General features: G+C 47.5%; 1 protein-coding gene across 3 annotated transcripts in view; it reads right to left on the reverse strand.

Moving 5' to 3' along the window:
* The window catches only part of KIAA1958 (KIAA1958 ortholog), a 291,070-nt gene extending 290,365 nt beyond the window's left edge, over positions 1-705 (reverse strand). For 2 of the 3 annotated variants that reach the window (XM_078676638.1, XM_078676639.1), the window contains exons 1-2: positions 573-705; positions 275-488 (exon numbers count right to left, since the gene is read on the reverse strand). The gene's annotated coding sequence lies outside the window, so the exon portion shown is untranslated. The remainder of the gene's footprint in view (positions 1-274; positions 489-572) is intronic. The other variant, XM_078676637.1, reaches the window with a different exon arrangement.
* Positions 706-13,606: the final 12,901 nt, after the last annotated feature.

The raw sequence follows: 13,606 nt of genomic DNA on the forward strand, positions 1-13,606 counted from the left end.
CCCCCAGGTGTCTAAAAAGGTTGCCCTTACATCTTCACAGATTGCCGACTGTCACTGAGCCTGCACTTCTGATTCAACCAGTCGGTCTTAGGGTCACTTGTGTATGTCTGACTCTTCGGGCTACTCTTTTTCTATACTTCACCTCATATTGCCAATACACGCCTGTCACCAGTTGGACCCATCACTAAGTGTCTGCTCCCAGGTTGCACCTTCCATGGGCATGAATTCAAGGCGGTATTTATTGACTGTACTTCACGCAACCCCACCCACCTACCTGCAGGTGTTTCGCCGCAGGGATGCAGCCTCAGCACAACTGCACTTGTCATCCCCCTGCAGGGGGCGCTTGGTTGTTATTATTCTTGGGGGTGGTCTGCTGTCAGTCATCGGACGCCCCTCGCATGCCTCCTTTGTGTCCTCGGCTCCTCCCACTCCGCTGTGAGCGATATGGGGAAGGACGAGCGCAGGGAAACGAATAACCCTCTGTCCAGCTACCGGAAATGAAAGACGCGGTCATAAATATCGAACAGGAAGTATGCAATAACACGCGGCGCGCCCCCGTCGCCCCTTCTTACCCGTCGGCGCCCATACTGTATCAGCTGTTGACGCCGAAGCCGCCTGGGCGCGCCCCCGTCGCTTGCACGCGCAGCGGTGCCTCTACTCCGTTTTGCAGGCAGGGGCTCCTCGCGCATAACCTGAGGATTCTTTATTACATCGCCCGGGCGGAGAGCCGGGACACAGAAGCAGACTGTGAAGTACCCACAACAGGTGGACGGACGCGCTTCCGCCATGTTGGAATGGGGCTCTTTCAATTGAATGGACAGTCGTTTGGCGATTGCACTTAACATTTTACACCAAAGCGTAATGTAACAATTAGGGAAATTGACAGCGACAAATGAAAGAGCGAGACGATAGAGGGTGTGGTTCGGTGGTAGGAACGAAAATCCCATCCTCGTCGCCAATATGTAGAAGACAGGAATGTCTTAATAAAAGCAAGGAATCCAGCGTTGATTAAAAGGAAGTTTAATCCATAGGTTCCAACCACAAGAGGAGCGCCTCATCAGTCTGGAGTCCGACAAGCAACTGAATATGCCCAACGAACACCAGACTTCAGAAGGCTCCCCACACTTAAAGGAATACATTCTGTGCGTGCGATAGTAAAGGAATACATTCTGTGCATGCGATAGTGCGTGCGATACAAACACATTCTAAATACATTCTAAACAGTACATTCTAATTACATTACACTACAGAGAGGTGATTCAACAAGAAATTGGTTGCAGAAGGAGAGTGAAAGGACAGTGATGAACAGTAAGGAGATAACGAGAACTGTGTATATGGAAGAGTTCAGAATGATGCAGGAAGAAGAGGGAGGTAGGGCGTAATAGAATAATTTAATTGTATTTATATAACGCTTGCAACCCCTGAAGAGGTGTTCAAGCGTTTTGCAGTGAGCAGCATGCTACTACGGATCCTAGGTTAGAAGTAAATAGGTAATAAGTCAGAAATATTTGTTTAGTTTCTCTAGTAGGATTGGCTGTGTTAAGTTTGTGCTGTTTAATGTTTTAACTAGAGATAGATTAAGGGAAGTTCATCAGTAAAGGAAAGATGTGAAATGCTATTGGGAGTGGTAGAAATATGTGCTTGTTTCTGGAATGAATTGGGAGAGAAAAGAGCGAGGAGCCTGAAAACTTGTTTGGGTGTCCATAGTAGGCAGAAAGGTTTGGGATGAGGCTGAGAGTGGTGGAAGGTTTTATTTTTTCAAAAAAAATTTTGTGTATGATTTTATTTAATTTTTATAAACTTAAAACAATTTTTGAAATTAAATCGATGTATGCATGTATATAGACATACACAGATCTAAATATGTACATATATGTATTCATATGTACATGATAGCCAGATTGCTATACATATCATGAACATATATATATAATCCACATGATTGCCATGAGTATATATATATATATATATATATTTTATTTTTTATTTTTTTTTCACTGGAAAAAACAAAGGTTACAGGGATGTTATAGTTAGGTTGACATTTCACTCATACAATACCTGAGTAATTCAGCCTTTATAGGTAGCTGAGCTAATTATAACTCGCGCCCCCACCCTCCAATGCACTGTTGATGACCTCCCATATTACATCACTCATGACATGGTCATTGACATCACTGAGGACATCTCAAATTATATCACTGATGACATCATCCACTGAGTGTGAGTGTTTTTATTATGATTATGAGTGTTAAATATATCTACCAAGGTGTTGTAATGAATCAGTGGGTGTATGAGTGCCTGTATCGATGCTTCAGTAGGTGTGTGACTGACTGTATAAGTTAGCGATTGGGTGTCTCAGTGAATGTATGGGTCACTGACTAGGTTGTCTGAATGTCTGTATCAGTCTTTCAGTTGGTGTCAAAGTGGCTGTATGGGTTGGTGGGTGGGTATGTGAGGTGCTGTATAGGTGATTGATTTGTTGTGTGAGTAGCTGTATGGGTGTGTGAGTGTGGGTTGGGTGAGAGTGTATGACTGCCTGCATGGATGCGGAAGTGCGTGAGTCAGTGGGTATATGGGTTAGTGAGTGTAAGAGAAGGGTTGCATAAGTGACTGAGTGTGTCTATGGCTGTGTCGGTGAGTGAATGGATGTGTCAGTGGTATATGGGTGAGTAAGTGGATATATGAAAGGCAGTATAGGTAAGTGCTGGATTACATCAGTGACTGTATGTGTGAGTGATGGATTGCAATAGTGGCTGTATGGGTTAGTGAGTGCCTGTGTGAGGGTCTGTATGGGTCAAAGATTATATGTTGGCATCTTAATGGGTAAGTGAGTGGGTGTGTGTATAACTGTAGGGGAGTAAATGGCTGTCTGACTATAGGTGAGTGAGCTGGTGAGTGAGCAACTCTATCTAATGACTATAGGTGAGGGAGTAGGTGTGTGAGTAGCTCTATGAGTGACTGACAGTGTGTGAGTGGATGTATGAGTGGATATATCAATGGCTGTATTAGTGAGTGAGTTAGTGTACAAGTGGCTGTATGGGTGAATGTGTGTATAGACCTATTAATCAGCGAGTGGATATGTAAGTACTGGTATGGGTGTGTCATTGATTTCAAGAATGGTAGTGTGGAAGTTGCAGTGGGTGCATGAAAGGTTACATGGGGGTGAGTGGGTGCATCGGAGATTCTGTGGATGACACCATAATCACGACGAAATGTTGCCTAAAACCACACATGAACACTCTGAAGATTAAGTAATAGTATTTCCATCATCTGAAACCAAGAAGAAAAGAATAGTCAAGAAAACGGACTTGTTGGATAGCGAGAACTATAAAATAAAAATGCGGTATTGCAAAAACAACTTTTCCAATTTGACCATGGCAACTTGCAAATTTAGTGTCACTTTTAAATGTTATTAAGAAACAGAAATACAACCAGAAACTTGATATACATCGCGTTTACTTGCTGTCTACCTTGGCTTGAATAAAGTGACTTATTTCACTTTTCACAGCTCATGGAACTCAGCGTGAGTTTGCCGTTTGTTGTAATTAAAGAGGACTCCTTGCTTCAAAATAAGAAGACAAAATTGCGCTCCTTAAATCCACGAACGAGCATTGCCGAGCATCGAAAAATGGCCAGTGAGCTATACAAAGTTCATTTTTACAACTGACAAGGTAAGTGTATAAGAATCCAGTGTTGCACAAATAAATAATAAGAAACATAAACTCGGCTGATCGCCAGACATCCTTTGAGTCTAATGCAATAATATACTTGAACCTTGGAACGGATGGAGACAAAAACATGACTAAAATCAGCTGTTAGCTGCACAGTGCACTTCTCTTCTGTAGTGTATGTTCTCTTAACTTCACGTTTGCCACAGTGCCCCCAGGTGTCTAAAAAGGCTGCCCTTACGTCTTCACAGACTGCCTCCTTGCGGTTGTGCCGCCTGTGACAGTACTTGTGATTCAACCGGTCGGTCTTAGGGTCACTTCTGTATGTCTGCCTCTTCGGGCTACTCTTTTTCTATACTTCACCTCATATTGCCCCTACACGCCTGTCACCAGTTGGACCCATCACTAAGTGTCTGCTCCCTGGTTGCACCTTCCATGGGCATGAATTCAAGGCGGTATTTATTGACATTACTTCACGCAACCCCCACCCACCTACCTGCAGGTGTTTCGCCGCAGGGATGCAGCCTCAGCACAACTGCACTTGGCATCCCCCTGCAGGGGGCGCTTGGTTGTTATTATTTTTGGGGGTGGTCTGCTGTCAGTCATCGGACGCCCCTCGCATGCCTCCTTTGTGTCCTCAGCTCCTCCCACTTCGCTCGGGCAGCCGCTGTGAGCGATATGGGGAATGTGGATATGTGGATGATGTCATCAGTGATGTCATTTGAGATGTCACGTCATCAACAGTACAATGCGGAGGCGCAAGTTATAGTGAATTTCCAAAGTTTTTAAAATGCTAATAACTATAACGTCCCTGAAACCTGTGTTTTTTTCCAGTGAATTTCTAAGGTATTTTAATTAGCAGTCGTGTTTGCAGACTGGTGGAAAAAGGGAGCTGGGCGTTCAACCACAGCTCAGGAATTCCGCTGCGTATGACTTACAGGAGCTACCAGGAGGACTTCTTGGCCCCCAAGACCCCTCAGGAGTAAAGTGGACTTCATCCCCCAACTAGTAGTGCGCCAGGAGGCTTGTTTGCAGAGCGATGGAGAAAGGGGGCATGGCCTCCGAAGACCTCTTCGCAGTCCCACTGCGTGAAACTTACTGGAGGTAACAGGAGGGGTAGTTGGCCCCCAAGGATGTAATTGGGGGGGAAACTACCCCTCCTATTACATCCAGTAAGTTCCACACAGCAGGATTGAGGAGTTCTGATACCAGGCCACACCCCCTTTGTCCACCACTCTGCAAAAGCGTTTCCTGCTGCGCTCTTGGTTGGGGGATGAAGTCCCCTTCGCTGCTGGGTATCCTTAGGGGCCAACTAGCCTACATGTTACCTCCAGGGAGCCACACACAGTGGAATTGCTGAGAGGTGGTCACAGGCCACGCCCCCTTTCTCCACCACTCTGTAAACTCCCCTCCTGGTGCGCTCTTGGTTGGGGGATGAAGTTCTCTTCGCTGCTGGGGGTCCTTAGGGGCCAGCTAGCCTACCTGTTAACTCCAGTAAGCCCCACACAGTAGGATTGCTGAGAGATGGTGGTAGGCCACCCCTCCTTTCTCCACCACTTTGCAGACACACCTCCTGGTGCACTCTTGGTTGGGGCATGAAGTCCCCTTGCCTCTTGAAAGTCTTTGGGGGGCAACTAGCCCTCTTGTTACCTCCAGTAAGCCCCACACAGCTAGATTGCTGAGAGGTGATCAGAGGCCATGCTCCCTTTTTACACCACTCTGAAAACACGTCTCCTGTTCTGGCGCACTTCTGCTTGAGGGATGAAGTCCACTTTAGTCCTGAGGTCTTCAGGACACAAGGGAACCTCATCACCCCACTAGAAGTTTGCCAAGAAGTGCTTTTGCAGAGTGGTGTAAAAAGGGGTGCCTCCCACCACCTCTCAGCAATCCCACTGTGTGGGGCTTTCTGGAGGTCCTTGGTGGGCTAGTTTGTCCCTAAGGACCCTCTTCCGCGATGAGGACTTCATCCCCTAACCAAGAGCGCACCTAGAGTTGCGTTTGCAGAGTAGTGGCGAAAGGGGGGGCCTCCGGCGAGTTGCCAATTCCTATACATTTTTTTTTAATTCAGGAAAGGGGCTGTGTGGCCCCCCTTCCCTTAGTCCATCCTCTGGGGCAGACTAAAGAGAGCAGAGCAAGGAAGGGGGCAGTGGGGTGGGGTGGAAATTCCAGGTGTGTACTCTGTATGTTCCAAAATTCCTGAGGGATTAATCAACATGTGAGTAGCCAATACTACATCTGATATGACGAGGAGTATGTACAAGTCTAGTGTGCTGAGTCAGTGGATGGTTGCAGTGGAGCCATGGATGGGGATCCCTCTGGCGTTGGCCGATGTATGGGAGGGAGAGTCGGAGAGGATTGTTGTGTCTGTTGTAGATAACAGCGATAAATATGCCAAATGTCTTTGGGTCGTGAGGTCAGGGGCTGGAGTGATGCGTATATTTCTTTTTGCATATCGCAATATGACATGCTTCGGAGCCATGCTACTTTCATGGGATGTTGTTTAGTGATATACAAAAGAGGGACAAAAGGGCTTTTGGCAAGGTCCAGAACATGTGCCCATAATCATGAGAAATACAGATAATATGCTGTTCCTGTTTAGTTAAAAATGAGGCAGTTGAAGGGACCTAGAAAAATGTGGTCAAGAATGACTAAGAGGGGGGTAGTTTCTAATATATATGATTTGCAATGATTCTAGATCGGATTCAGATCCTGCAATATGTAATGTATCCAAATGCTTGGTGGTTTCTCCTGATTGTGGGGTGCCACGTTGACTACCTTGCTTGATTTATTCAATAAACTTTGTTGTGAAAAAAAAGAATGACTAAGAGGTGGGTATCCATTTTATTGGAATTTAGGGCCCTCACACACCCAAATGGGTGTCATGCTTCATCATCGGGCTGCTCCTCGTCGGGTCGGCACTGCAATACCCAACGGGCTCTGATAGATTTGGGGGTCTCTAGTTGGCACAGGTAGGTACTTGTGGCAAATAGGGACCCTCTCCTCTAGTCAGGACAAGGGGATTACACTCCTAAAATAACCCCTGCTCACCCTCTAGGCTGCGTGGCGCGAGCAGTCAAGGCTTATTCCAGAGGCGTTGTAAGTTAAGCAGTTGTGACCACTTACAGTAATCCAGTGACAACACTACAAATGGACACCACACAGGTTTTATATAAAAAAATAAGTAGACTTTATATAGAGTTACCACAAGACCATAAACGACAAAAATACACACTATGATTACTTTAAGATGGTAGATTTAAGCTTAGTTCAGTTCAGTTCAGTTCTTAGATGTGACACTCTGCGTCAATGTACCTTGAGTTGCGCTTCCACGACAAGCAATGTCGCAGCGATGGGAAATGCGGCAAAGTTCAGATACAAAGAAATAAAGACGTGAAGATCTTCCAGATGCGGCACGCTTCTTGGGGATGCGAGAAGTCCTCGGTTCGATGCGTGGACTGCAGCGGCGACACCCTTACGATGCGACGGCAACAGCTCCAGCGGCGACGCTCTTCTCTATGATGCGTGAAGCTTCTGCTCAATGCGACAACTACAGCGGCGACATCCAAGATGGTGCTAGGTCTAACACGCTCCCAATGAGGGGCCCTTTGGAGGAGATCTTTTTTCCAATAGCTGTTTGGTGCCGTGGGGGTGAGAGACTTAGTGAGTGAAGATGTCAAAACAGTGTGTGTAAGACTGGTGTATTAAAACAGAGTTGGGAGGACCAATAACAATAATTTTAATGAATAGGTTTCCTACCCTGAATAAAAGCAAAACAAAAGGAGCAAGGCTGGGATGAATGTCTCAGATGAGGCGCTCTTTTGTGTGAATGGTCAACATGTTTCTCGCCTAATCCTTAATCTAGGGTCGATTCATCAGGACCAAAAGACTAAATGTAAACTATCTTCACCTAGGGTAGTGATGTAGTCAAAAAATTCACACTATTGTCCGCCCTGACTTCTAGTTATGTAAAGTTCCTGGTAGTGCGGAATCTACCTGGTAATACAGGATCTACCTGTTGGGAGAGAAATTGACACATATGTTAATTTATACACAACAATCAGTGTAGGTGTATTGACTCTCCTACCCCTTATACAACTGACTCACAACACAAAAGTGATCTTTAAAAAGAGATAAAAACAATGTGCACCATGATGTGATTCACACAAGTGATATCTTGTGAACGCAGGCACCTCTGGTGCGGAATAAAGTTGCAGAAAGCAGATGTATAGCTCACCCAATTCGGATTGTTTAAATGCTTCCTCAGTACCCGGCAGGTTATACATAAGGAACTTCCTCATGTGCTAAGGGTGATATATGAGAAAAAGTAATATGTCATGTTATTGCAATTTATATTTGAGCCTTGTACAACTATCATGTGGTCGTAAATCTAGTCAGACTTAAATATAAGTAATCTGTCTTGATTAAAAACAGGAGACTAGACTCAGTAATATCGTGAGGCCAGTTGGACCCTTATCGCAATATGACTTGCTTCAGAGCCATGCTGCCTTCATGGGATGTTGTTTAGTACCCCAATGCAGCGCAATTTCCCTCTTCGCTAGCAGCAATGCTATGGCGATGAACCTGCGGTAGCAGGGTTTTATATCACCAACTATGCCCAGCGAGGCTAATTTTGGAGATGGGAGGAGCGGCATGGAAACTACGTCATAGAGTGTCTGGAACATGGCCGTACAATATGCAGCCACCGGGGGACACGTCCATGTTATGTGTGCAAAGTCCGCATCAGGAACTTAGCATTTGGGGCAGTTGGACGACTTGGTGGAGTCATACTTGGTCAGCTGTCGTGGGGTGATATAAATTCGGTGTATGAACTTGAAATGGAGTAATTTATGGTTGGGGAGACCCTCTTTATATGTTCATAGCAGCAGGCCCATTCCTTGTCTGCCAGTGGTTGACCCATGTCCTCCTTCCATCGACTCCGCGCCCCACTGTCCTTTACTTGTTAGAGCGCCATACATGCCCGATACAACTTGGTGACCAAATGGGTTACTTCTTTATCAGTTATAAGCTGCGTGAGGGGTTCAAACTCAACAGGAGAAGAAGGGAAGGAAGGAGTAGTGGCCAAGCGGAGCGCCCCAAGCAGCCTGATCGCTATAAATTTATCCATGTAGGACATCTCAGTTTGTGTGGACAGGTCCGCCATAGTTATCGCCTGTCCATTGGGGAACAGGGAACCTATGGTACATAACTTCAATTTTTAGAGAGTGGATTGTACCACCGTCTCACAGGTGAGCTGCAGAAATGGGTATTGTTGTAGTGGAATATCTGGTGAGTATAAGGAGCTGGTACTCAATAGTCAACTCTGTCTACTCCAGGCCCAGCAGGTGCTGGATAGAGGCTGTATGTCACTCGGGTCGAGTGGTTTACCCAACGGGAATAGTGCCCCTAACTGGGCAGGGGCAGCCAAGTCTCATTCGGGCTTAGTGTATGGTATACAGGAATCTGGATAAAACCAATGCCAGGCAAACAGCCTGTGCAACCAAGTAGTAGAGGTGTAAATCCGGGACTGCAAACCCTCCCCGCTCATAGGGAAGTGTTAAGGTTTCCCATGCTATTCGCGGTCTACGTCCTGCCCAGACCAGACGGACAAGCAGGCCCCGCAACTGCGTGAAGAAGGCTCTTGTAAGTGGGTATGGTATGTTAACGAATCAATATAAGAACCTAAAAAGGACATGCATTTTTAGGAGTGCGATGCGTCCGGCCATAGATATCGGTAGTTGAATCCACCTCTCAATCTGAGAGGTAAGCTGATCGATTGTTGGCCTGTAGTTAAGGTGGATAACTTGTTCCTTGTTTCTATGTAGAATAATGGAAAGATATTTGGTGGAATCCATCGCCCATCGGAGAGGAAGCTCAACCTCCCTCGGGGTGGCGGAGTTGGTAAGTGGGAACAGCTCCGACTTATCCCAATTCATTCACAACCCGGACATGCTACCAAACCGGCATATTTAGTTGATTAAAGGTTGCCGATTGAAGGTGGGTTGTCTAATAAAGAGCAGGATGGCGTCCTCATACATAGACATTAACAGGGGTCCTGATTGAAAATGCCTGACATGGGGATCCATGGCTACAATAAAATGTAGAGGAGATAAGGGACATCCCTGGCGGGTGCCACAAGAGATCAGGGGCAGTGAACCATTCACCCGGAGCTGGGCAGTGGGTGATGACTATAGCAGCGCAAACACAGCAACAAAGTTTGCTGGGATGCCGAGTTTGCGAAGTGTGGCCATGAGGAATGGCCACTCCATGGAGTCGAAGCCCTTCTCTGTATCGAGAAGAGCCACTGCTGGGGAGACACTCTGCTCTATCCTATTAATCACTGAAAAACAGTCTGGAGGTTTAGGGCGGTGGATCTATGTGGGATAAAGCCAGACTGCACAGGTGAAAGTATTTGGTCTAGGAGCAGTGACAATTTGGTGGATAGCATTTTGGCTAAGATTAGGGAAATGGGGCGATAGGAGGCGCAGATGGTAGGTTCCTTACCCAGTTTTAACAGGAGGGATACAGCCGCCTCCCTCATGAAAGGGAACACCTCGAGTAACTGTGATGCTAATATGTTCTTTAATTTCTTGTAGAATAACCCTGACAGTCCGTCAAATCCCGGGGTCTTCGCTCCATCTAAAGCGTCTATTGCCTGTATTATCTCCTCCACTGTGAAAGGTTCACAGAGGAACTGCGCTTGTCCAATGGTGAGCCATACCATTGCAACCTCTTTCAGGTAACCAAAGAGATTCTATCAATATAAAAAAAGTGATTTTTTTTATTTTATTTAGTTTTGAGGTGGAAACTCTGTGTCTAATGCAAATGTGCTCTCTTCGTGGGTTGTCGAAGGAGAGCACTATGTGCTTTTAAAATACCCCTCAGACACTATGAATCCCATAGTGTCATGCTTCATCATAGGGGTCTTCCCGTCCCTCTACGGGGCGGGGCGTGCTACGACCTACGAACTACGCGGGAGCACTGAATGGTGACGATAGGCTATGTGTGGTGTGGTGGTAGGGGTGAGAGGTGAAGGTGGGGACTTACTAAGGTGTAGTGATAATACTAAAAAAAGGGTTAAAAAATTCCCTGGCTAGTAGAAAAAACAATTTATTCACTTCTCTAGCTGGGAACGGTAACCCACAGAGCTGGGCTAGGGCAGGATTAACGCGATTACTCGCTAGCGGTCACTAAACCGGCGATTTGAAACCCTAAGACGCAGACTCATGGGGCAAACACCATTTGCAACGAGTGGACCGGATCAGGTCACTTTTTTCAAAAAGCTTCGCTAGGGGCCCACTTAAGCCCAGAAGCATTTCCTGGTGGCTTATTTTTGCCTCCATGAATAGGACTTTAGGCATACATCTTTATACTTACAATTGAGTATTATTGGTAGGGACTACCATAGATCCTGATGATGAATAAGCAGAAGGGGTCTGCTTATGAAACAAGTCATGTAGACCAAGTAGTTAACATATTCTGTTTTACTGCTTTTTCAACCCCTTTTTACTGTTCCCAGCTAGAGAAGTGAATACATTGTTTTTTCTACTAGCCAGGGAATTTTTAAACCCTTTTTTTAGTATTATCACTACACCTTAGTAAGTCCCCACCTGCTCTCCTTCGACAACCCACGAAGAGAGCACATTTGCAGTAGACACAGAGTTTTCACCTCAAAACTAAATAAAATAAAAAAATCACTTTTTTTATATTGATAGAATCTCTTTGGCTATCTATAACGTACAGGAGGGTGATTCTATCACTGCTGCCTCTACCCTTCCTCAATAGTTTTTTGGACCTCTTTCAGGTAGTCAGGGTGCTGTGCAAAATCCTTGGGGAGTTTGGTTGCATATAAAAATTGATAGTAGGTAATTAATTCTGACAATATGTCCGCATCATCAGTAGCCACGGAGTTGTCAGATCACCTCAGCGCTGCTATATGTCTAGCTCCCCGAGGAGGTCGCACTAGTCATGCCAGTATCCTGCCATGGCGCTCTCCCTCCCCATATCGAAGCGCTGCGTGGTGTTTGCCTAACAGATTGCCCTCCCTGTCTGCGTGTTCGCTAAACTCGAGTATTACGGCGTTGCGTCGGTTTAAGGTGTTTGGTGCAGTTGGTGATGTATCTAGTTATGACAGGTCTGCATCAACCCTGGCAAGGCTGCCACGTATCGAGCGCAGAAACCCTGCTTGTTTAGGTATACAAATACCCCGAATATACGCCTTAAAGGAGTCCCAAAGTGTTGCACACTTAGCCACTAAGCCTGTATTTAAGGTGAAATATTCAGTTATCGCCTTATGTAGTTCAGATTTAAACACCGCATCCAGATGGGCCGTAGCTGGGAAGGACCATCTTCGTTCCCACCCGGTGGAGCACGGAATGATTAAGTGGGTACTAGAGCATGGTCTGAGAGCGTTTCGGGGCAGCGAGTCTATACCCTTAGTCCACTGACAGCCTGTTGCATCAGTGAGACAATAATCTATGTGTGTCTGGGTAGAGTACGGGGCCGAATGGAAGGTGTATCCCGGTGCATCCGGATAGTGCGACCGCCAGATGTCGTGCAGAGTCAAGGAGTGTATGAAGTCCCACATTGCTTGGCAGGCGTGTGGTTTTGCAGTATGTTTGTGGTCAGAGGAGTTGCATCTGGGGTCTAGCCATAGGTTCAGAGCACCCCCAATGAATAGTGCGTCAAAATTGTAGCGGTTAAGCATGGTGTGGAGTTCGGAGAAGAAGGCGGGGGCATCCGTATTAGGTGCGTAGATATTGTGGAATACAACCGTTTTGCCCATTAGTGTCCCCACCACCAACAGATATCTCCCTTGTACATCGGATATTGTGAGCTTGTGTGTGAAGGGGAGGGTACGATGAATAAGGAGGCATACCCCTCAGGAATATGTGCTGTAACTTGCAAAAGTATCTATGAGATCCTCAGGTGGAGGCAAATGGGGGTGCTTTCTGCAAAGGAAGATGGGTTTCTTGTAGAAAGGCTATTTTAATGTTGTGCCTCCGGAGGTATGCAAGTTCTAGCTTGCCTATACTGAGTTTGTTGGGTCCTCTCACGTTCCAGGTGATTAACTTGGTCTTAACAGTGGGCCAAAGATCATGGTCGCAGGGAGGGGCAGATGCGTGTCTACCTCCAATGAGTAACAACGTACGAGGGGCGTGGCTACGACGCTGCCGAGCATGGACGCCTGAACCCTGAGCTCCGGGTCGGTCTCGGTGTTTATCCTGCTTAAGGACCCCCCTGGCGGCACCACCAACCGGGATTGCTCCCTGATCATTGCGGGACACCCTAGCGCCGATCTGGAGTACGCTGGGTCCCGTGGTTGCTGGGGACTGGACTCATCGGAGGGCGCTGCGGAGGCGGCCACCGGCCATTTTGCTTGGGCCTGTGTCTCGCGGCCGATCCCCGGCCTCGATTTCTGAAGGGCCGCCGGAGACCGAGCCGCTGCGGGTGACTGGAGGACGGAGCTGGTGGGTGCCCTGACCCCGAGTGCGGGAGTTCGCCCACTGGGAGCCCGACGGACAGGGAGCGACGTGCTGGGCACCGGAACGAGGAGTGCCGGGCCGCTGGTGTTGCAGAGCGGCCCGGAGCGGACTTCGGAAGCGGAGGCGCCCCTCCGTGGTAAGCGGCGCCGTGGACGACTGGCGCTCAGGTCCTGCGGCGTCACTGGAGGAGAAGACCGGCCTGGTGCTGGGGGTGCCGATTCGGCTGCGGATCTGCCGGGCAGTGGCGGCATATTGGATGGACTGGTGTCCGCGGTGCTTGTGGGGGCTCGAGATTGTCTGGGGGGGCCCTTTCTGGCCCACAGCGGACCTCAGCAGCGGCGATCTTAGCACCACCCCGCAGTCCGCGGAGGCGGCCACCGGCCATTTTGCTTGGGCCTGTGTCTCGCGGCCGATCCCCGGCCTCGATTTCTGAAGGGCCGCCGGAGACCGAGCCGC

This window comes from Lissotriton helveticus, chromosome 2_1 (assembly GCF_964261635.1).
Source record: "Lissotriton helveticus chromosome 2_1, aLisHel1.1, whole genome shotgun sequence".
Lineage (NCBI taxonomy): Eukaryota > Metazoa > Chordata > Amphibia > Caudata > Salamandridae > Lissotriton > Lissotriton helveticus.